Source organism: Patiria miniata, unplaced genomic scaffold, assembly GCF_015706575.1.
Source record: "Patiria miniata isolate m_02_andy unplaced genomic scaffold, ASM1570657v1 HiC_scaffold_12, whole genome shotgun sequence".
Classification (NCBI taxonomy): domain Eukaryota; kingdom Metazoa; phylum Echinodermata; class Asteroidea; order Valvatida; family Asterinidae; genus Patiria; species Patiria miniata.
The window spans coordinates 7,064,286-7,070,494 of NW_024037050.1; the positions used below are offsets into that span (position 1 = coordinate 7,064,286).

Consider the following 6,209-nt stretch of genomic DNA (forward strand, 5'->3'; position numbering starts at 1 on the left):
TACTAGCTGAAGTTGATTGCGAATTCAAAGGCAAAGATTACTTGCTGAAGTTGATTGCCAATTCTAAGGCAAAGATTACTTGCTGAAGTTGATTGCCAGATCAAAGGCAAAGATTACTTGCTGAAGTTGATTGCCAATTCTAAGGCAAAGATTACTTGCTGAAGTTGATTGCCAATTCAAAGGCAAAGATTACTTGCTGAAGTTGATTGCCAATTCAAAGGCAAAGATAACTTGCTGAAGTTGATTGCCAATTCTAAGGCAAAGATAACTTGCTGAAGTTGATTGCCAGATCAAAGGCAAAGATTACTTGCTGAAGTTGATTGCGAATTCAAAGGCAAAGATTACTTGCTGAAGTTGATTGCCAATTCAAAGGCAAAGATTACTTGCTGAAGTTGATTGCCAATTCAAAGGCAACGATTACTTTCTGAAGCTGATTGTCAATTCTGAGCTAAAGATTACAAAACTGAAGTTGATTGTCAATTTGTAGCCAAAGATGACAAAGTTGAAGTCAGTTAATGTTTTCAAGGTAAACTCAAGATTTATATAGCCTGACGTTGCGAACTTAGCAAGTTCTTCTTCAGAGGCTAAAACAGAAATGACAGAGGTACATACATTAACATGGGGGTGCACACAAACATGCAGGGCTGAAAGAAGAAACACAAAAGGAGAATTAGGTGTGAAAGGTGTGGAAAGATGCAGGGGAGGGTGGATGAGAGAACAAAGAAACAAAGGGATATGGCAAACCACAAGGGGTCTTGTGTAAACAGGGGAGGGCCCAGAAAGGGGAAGGATCAAAGGTCACAGGGAGTGGGAACGAGCAAAAGAGTGTGAGAGTGAAGGGATGATGTGGGGGGGGGGGACAGTATTGAGGTGGAAAGGGATGAAAGATGGGGAAAGATGGGTAAACACAAACAAGGAAGACCAGATGGATTATCTGTAACAGAAGACAATGGAGGAAGGAAAGGATTAATCATTTCCAAGTTGGATGTTGAGACCGTGTGGTTGAATAGTTCGAAGACGATTCATCCACACTTTCTCTCTGCTGAGGCTGTCACAATAAAACCACCCTTGTCTTGTATCTGTGACTATTTAATAGGTAGTGTGAATAAATCCTTTTTTTTAACCCTTGTACAACTACGCATGAGTGGATCAGAGCCCAAACCTAGCCAGCCGTGGTTGACTGATCAAGGTAACAATAAGAACACATTCCACACACAATACCTCTAGGAGCATCTTCCATGTACCCACACGCACACAATACACATCCCTGGTATCTCCACTCTGGTAAGGTAGATATTTTGCATATTCATGAGCTTTGGTTTAAATAAGAATGGGAATGAAGTTAAGTTTGAATGAGTGTGAGGAAATGAGATGGTAATTAGTGGAAGGTTGCTGGAATTTGAAGGGAAAGTGAGGTAGTTGTCTCCATGATTCTGAGCTGTGTACATGTACATGTATTTGCGCCATCACTCTGCTCTGCTGCAGCGATTTTTTTATACTTTAGGGTAATTCAGACCCTAAGATCTTTTTTCCAAGCAATCTGGCTTGTGACAATTGCAGTGCAGCCAACATTGAAGATTTCAGAGTGCTTTTCAAGCAAATTTGTGCTTGAATGTGTTTTTAACTTTGGCGTGAGGGAGACAAGTCAGCAACATCGACCAGCAACCGTAAGTTGAAGATTTAATTGTTTTCATGATTAATTAAAAGAAAAGAAAATATTGTTTTCCCTTCATTATATTTATGTTGTGAGATTCACCAGGATTAAGGATTGAATCTAGAATTGTGAATTGTTTGAGATAAAATTGATTGGCTATATATTATGAGGATTGTTGCATACCTGATGTATATATCAGAAGTTAATTTAATTGTGTTAATTTAAGAATGAGAAAAGTCTAAGTGACATGAGATCGAAGTAAAGAGTAGTATTCATTTTTAGGATTAGCTTTGAAGAACATTTGATTGGTGATTCGGCCTGTATTTTGTATAATGACTCCAAATTATTGTGAGAGTTTATTGAAATTATAAATTTACAGACGGCCTAATCTGATCCTACAATTGACGAGGATAGATGCACGAAGGCGACGCCACAGGCACTGAAGTCAAGCCAGAGGGCTGAAGGCAGCTTACAGCAGCAGCATTTCCAGTGTTTTTAACCGTGGAGTGGGTGGCGAGAACTACCAGGAAGAAGTCAGTTGTTTTTATGCCTGCATTTATGTAATTGTTTTTTAGATAGTATTGTAATAGTGTATTTTGAATTTGCAGTAACGTGAGGACGTGAAACGTCATCAAAAGTAGGATAAACTATTCAATTTAAATTTGTGACTTCGTTCACACAGACCCTGCGGGGAGTGGACTGTAACTTACAGAGAACCTAATAATTTGGTAGTATTTGCGGAGAGAAAACTGAAATTTGATTCCACTTATACAGTGAAGATTAAGGAGTTTTGTTTTCATATATTTTGGAGAAGTTTAACTTAATAGTTTGCAGAAGGTTGTGAATCTTGGGTAGATTCAACCGTTCGTAATAGTGTTATATTTATTTTGTTGGATATTTGACCAGTGTAATTAATCCCGTATTCATTCGTACTTTGGATGTAATTGTCCAACACAGCTGGGATATTTCTGTTTATATATTTGATTGCAATTTACAAGTGGTGCATTTGAGAGTAATTAACTCAAGCTTGAGGTATTGTTGTAAGTAGGAGTGATTTTTAAATTAATAAATTAATTCGGAGAACAGAATAATTTGTGGACATTGTTTTATTTACCATTGTCTTTGAACATTTTAAGAGGAAGGTTAACTGGATCTGACAGAGGCGAACTGAGTCCTTGCGATGGCCAAGAGATTCAATGCCCTGCAAAATCATATCAGAAATGGAGTGGTTAGGCAGGTTGAAGTGATGACCAACAGGGGTGTCTAGTTTCTTGGTGTTGACCGTTGACCGGTGGGCATAGAAACGCTTCTTGAGCGTATTCTTAGTCTCACCTACATACGGGAGTCAGACTCCTGGATATGAATCTGGCAGACAACACATCTGGAACTGCACTTGAAAGTACCATGCTGGGTGGGAGGGGATGCATCTAAGGAAGGGACTTCAGCTCGAACAATCAAGTCCCGTAGATTTCGAGGACGCCTGTAAGCCAATGTGGGGCCGTTGGGGATTGCGCGGGCAAGGCGATCTGAAGTATGGAGGATATGATGATTGTCATTAGTGATTTTGCGAAGGGGAGGGAGATTGGGGTGAAACGTGGTAACCAAGGGACTCATGGGTTTGGCCATGGCATCAGGGGCCTTTCCCGTGAGAGCTAGATTTCTGGGAATAGCTTTAGCTCTGGCAATGGCACGATGAACTTGGCGAGAGCTGTGACCCCTGGCCACCAAGTTGTTCCTCAGTATCTGTGTATGGCGGGAGAAATCGGAATCATTAGAACAAATTCTTCTGAATCTGAGTGCCTGGCTAAACGCTATGCCAGTTTTGCAGTGCCTGGGGTGACAGCTGGAGGAGTGGAGGTACTGGTGGGTGTCTGTGGGTTTGGAATACAGGTCAGTGGTTAGTGAGTTGCCTTGCTTGCGGACGGTGACATCCAGAAAGTGGGTTTGGTGAGCCGAGAACTCCGATGTGAATTTGATGGTTCTGTGGAAGGAATTGATGTGGTTAGTGAAGGTCAAGAGACTGTCCTCATCACTGGTCCAAATGAAAAAAACATCATCAATATATCTCCACCAGATCCAAGGGCGACATGGGGCCGAGGCAAGAATGCGTTCTTCGAGGTCGCCCATGAAGAGGCAAGCCATCGACGGGGCCATGCGAGTGCCCATTGCAGTGCCGTGTACCTGTAGATAGTGTTCACCAAGGAAGGAAAAATTGTTCTTCGTTAGTATAAGTCTCATGAGGGTGCCAACATCACTGATGGGAGGAGTCGTGTGTCCTGCCTTGGCCAGAGCTAAGGAGCAAGCACGAACACCCTCCTCATGTGGGATGTTGGTGTACAGAGATGAGACGTCGAAAGTCCCAATGATGGCTGTGCTGGGAATCTGGTCCTTGATTCCTTGAAGCTTGCGTAGGAAGTCTGGGGTGTCGTGAATGTATGACGAAATCTGTGGGACAAGGGGTTTGAGAAAACTGTCAATGAACAGGGAGATGCGTTCCGTGGGTGAGCCATTACCGGAGATGATGGGTCTACCGGGGTTGCCAGCCTTGTGAATCTTGGGTAGAAGGTAAAATCTGGCAGTCCTACAATCACAGGGAGAAAGAAATTTGTGAGCTTTCTTGGACAACTGGTCACGTGATCGCATATCGTCAAGTACCTGTTGTATATCTCGACAGAAAGTGCCTGTGGGGTCAGAGTCAAGGCGGGTATAGTTAGTGCGATTATCCAACTGGCGGTGGGCCTCATCAATGTACTGCTGACGATCCATGATGACCACAGCTGAACCTTTATCTGCTGGCTTGATGATGATGTCGGTGCGAGAGCGCAAGGAGTTGAGAGCCAGGCGCTCCTCTCTGGGGAGATTATCATGAGTCCTGTGGGGGAAGTTGTCCGGGTTAGTGACTTGGGAATTGATAACTTGAACGTATGTCTCTATGGCTGGCACACGATTCTTGGGGGGTACCCACGAACTCTTGACTCGAAAAGGCTCTGGCTCATACGGTTCACTGTCCAGGAAAAACTCACGCAGACGGATTCTACGGTAGTATTCCGTGAGATCTTGGCTGAGCTGAACCTGGTTCACAGAACGGGGAGCGGGACAAAAATTGAGACCCTTGGAGAGAAGTTTGTGCTCTGCGTCAGATATTGATGAGGAAGAAAGATTAACTACAGTGTTGACAGGGGGTTCTGGCGGTGGCGTGGTAGATGGGGACCTAGGACGTCTGAAACGTCTGTCTGCGTTGCTGTTGCTTGGCAAGCAAGCCACCAATCTTCTTGTTTCTCCTGTTGAGTAGGACAGAGTCAAGGTTAGACAAACCCCTTTCAATCTCATCATGGAAATTCCTGTACGTGGAGTCAGAACAACTGGATTTGAGTTGGGAGTCAAGGTGGGAAATATTCTGGTGGAGGTCCTCCCGTGTAAATTGACACTGCTGAGAGAGAATATTGATGAGTTTAATAGAGGTACCATGTATAACTTGATTCCATCTCCTTTGAAGGTGTGGTGGGAGGTTTCCTAAGCAGGGAGTGTGAGACAGTTGCAAACCTTAAGATTTATATATTTCAGGTCCATCCAGTCAGTAAGCAGTTTGCAGCAGTTTTACTTTTTTTCATTTTTTTCAGGATTTATATAAGGGGATGTGTGGAAATCAAATTTCCAACAAGAATCAAAGTGTGGACAAAATGCAATCCCATTGTGTATCATTGAGTTCATACAAGAACGTACAGGCATGCTTGAGTCTAATGCTGAACATGTGTGTGAATCAGAACCTGTGTATATGTTTGTTCCTGTGGCAGATGTTGAAAGACATGTGAATCGATGGAAGAAGTGGAGAATCAACAAAATGACCAAAAAGAGATTGAAACAGCAGAAAGCAGTGCGAAGGTTGAAGGCCAGTGGGCAAACATGCTGCAGTAGACATCAGGTATTGGATTGTGTTGTAGAGTATATCAAAGAGACAAAGAGGGTGTCAAAACCGAAGAGAAAGAAAATCAGAAGATGTGAACGAAGACAAGCATTGCATAGGTTGAGGAATGACAAGGTCATTGAACAGCGTATGAGTAAGGAAGAGAGGAGGAACCATGAGAAAACACAAAAGAGTATGCAGAGTCACACAAAAAGAAGTCTGTCTTATGTTATCAAGAAAATGAAAAATAAAAAGCGAAGCCAAAAAAGGAAGTCGATCAAACATAAGAATAAACAGGTCTTGTTGAAGAGAAGTAAATGTTCAGATGGACTAAATGGGAATATAGGAAGGAAACTTCACAAGAGATGTAGTGTTGAGAAGTCAGCAGTTACGGATGTGAATCGTTCTATAAACGAAGTACAAGTCAAGCAATGTTGGTTGTGTGATCAAGTGGCTAGTGAACACGATCAAGTTGTGAAGTGTGATACTTGTAAAATCTACTATCATGTCAATTGTATGGGATTTGCAAACATTCAGTCTGTGCTTGCAAGCAAATCCGTAGCATGGCTGTATCTAAAATGTGGGAGGTGTACCTACAATGACTCTTTGTTGTATGATCTTGGCATTCCGACAGATGAGAACAAATTTGAG

The 6,209-nt window shown here is 42.5% G+C and overlaps 1 long non-coding RNA gene across 1 annotated transcript; it reads left to right on the plus strand.

Annotated features, from left to right (window-relative positions):
- The first annotated feature begins 1,055 nt into the window (after positions 1-1,055).
- On the plus strand, positions 1,056-2,258 carry LOC119718839. The gene is made up of 2 exons (XR_005269852.1): positions 1,056-1,667; positions 2,034-2,258. It is a non-coding gene; the product is annotated as an uncharacterized LOC119718839 (long non-coding RNA).
- Positions 2,259-6,209: the final 3,951 nt, after the last annotated feature.